This window comes from Saccostrea cucullata, unplaced genomic scaffold (assembly GCF_032062105.1).
Source record: "Saccostrea cucullata isolate Sc308-1 unplaced genomic scaffold, CSIRO_AGI_Scuc_v1 ctg2660, whole genome shotgun sequence".
NCBI classification, from domain to species: Eukaryota; Metazoa; Mollusca; class Bivalvia; order Ostreida; family Ostreidae; genus Saccostrea; species Saccostrea cuccullata.
This window is the reverse complement of record NW_026938527.1, coordinates 23,544-25,447: the sequence shown is the minus strand read 5'-3', so window position 1 is coordinate 25,447 and position 1,904 is coordinate 23,544. Positions and strand designations below refer to the sequence as shown.

At 30.4% G+C, this 1,904-nt stretch overlaps 1 long non-coding RNA gene across 1 annotated transcript; it reads left to right on the top strand.

The window, feature by feature from the left end:
• The first annotated feature begins 795 nt into the window (after positions 1 to 795).
• On the top strand, positions 796 to 1,390 carry LOC134250563 (uncharacterized). Its single transcript, XR_009988519.1, has 3 exons — positions 796 to 902; positions 1,051 to 1,109; positions 1,271 to 1,390. It is a non-coding gene; the product is annotated as an uncharacterized LOC134250563 (long non-coding RNA).
• The last annotated feature ends 514 nt before the right edge of the window (positions 1,391 to 1,904 follow it).

Here is a 1,904-nt window from a genome sequence, read left to right as displayed (position 1 = left end):
TTGGTTTGTTCTTTGTTTTGAAAATGTTTCTCCGATCATAATGAATACCAAGAAAATGGTTTACTTATCATACCTAACACTGGACTCATCCTGATGTCAATTATTATTTGGTTCTCTTTATTCAGAGAACCATATACCTAGTCATCGTTACCGCTTTTAGAGCCATTATATAAATATATTAAAATAGGGTAAAATGTCTTTTATTGACTAAAATCTGTTACCATCCCGTCCATGTTCTTTTAAAAAAAATAAAAACTTACGCGTGCTTATCAAAGGCTGAAAATGATGACTTGAGAAATCATCTTTCTTATGCACAAAATCTTAAAGTAAAGCGTATGTTTAAATACTTTAAATCGTACGCGTGCCAAGGGATACATTCATTGATGTATTGATATTATAAACATTTATTGATGTACTGATATTAAAAGAATACATTTTTATACATGTTTTCATAAATACTGTTTACTTCAGATTTTAGATTGATTTTTATTCAGAAAAAAATAGAAATATAGAAATTATGACAGAGGAAGATGCAGTTACAAAATACATTGCATCCTCTCTGGCCGCCACACTGACATCACGCCGTGTTTGTGATTTTATTTACAAGCTGGAAACATTAAGCAATGCCTAATTAACATTTAGGCGCCTATGCCCGATATTTCAAATAAAATTGCTAACATAATATACACTTGATCATTTTTAGTTTATTCGACATTTAGTCTCCACGTTTTTCAACGAAAACAAGGAAATTTTTAAAATTTTTGTATGAAAGTACCAGGCAGTAATAGACAATTGCTGTAAATGCAACTCAGGATGAGACCTATCAGTTTATTTCTACCTTTAGTTATATGTTCTTTTAACTTCGTCTTAAAGAGATGTTTTGCAAACGCTTTTTGTGAGGGGTAAGTACATGTTGGTTTCTTTGATTGATATCAATAAGTAAAAAATACGTATATAGCAATTGTTTTTTTTAAGCGGTTACAAACAAAATCATTAATTTATAAATGCTTATATCGTTTTTTAAAATATTCTTTTTGGTTTTATTTTCAGAAAACCTAATTATTGCTGTGAAGGTTATATGTTCGATTTTCAAAGGGGAAGCTGTAAAAGTATATGCATTTAAAACTCAAATCTTTATTTATCCGACATTGATTTCTATATTTATTGAACTTGAAGATAACTTCTAGATCATATTTTGGAACATATATTTAGACAAAAGTTGAATACAATATGTGTTTACTATTTATTTTTTTTTTTCTTCTGATTTTAGAATGTGATGACGGGTTCTATGGAACAAACTGTTCAATAAAATGCCCTCCTGAAACGTATGGCTGGAATTGTCAAATGCTGTGCAAGTGTGAAAAGCCTTGTCATCATGCATATGGATGTGGTATTTTATTTTATATGAAAGGACTATGAATTTTTCATTAAATGATGTAAAATTCTTTTATATTGTTCTTTATAATTTTTTTTTTCCCCAACAGTCTTTGTGAGTGTTGGAAATACTCGTGCAAACAGCGAGACCGTGAAAAGCGTTGATGCATTAAAGAATTCAACGATCCAAAACTCAGTGTTCACAGAGAATTATCCTAGTCCTATTTCAAGATCTACCTTTAATCGGCGCCATTTGGTAGCGAATTCAAAACAAAATTTAAAATCCCATACATCTAAACATATGAAACACGGACTTCTTGCAATCGTAATATCGAATACACTTCTTACCCTACCAGTTACAATCGTGGTCATCATATTTATTTACAGAAAATTCAAGAAAAGAAAATTGAAAATAAATAGAGAAGAGACAAACATGGACAATCACGACCCCTGCTACAATGATTTGAATGAAATAAACACATGTGTTAAAACTTCCGAATATGATTCACTTTCCATTTGCACAGAAGAGG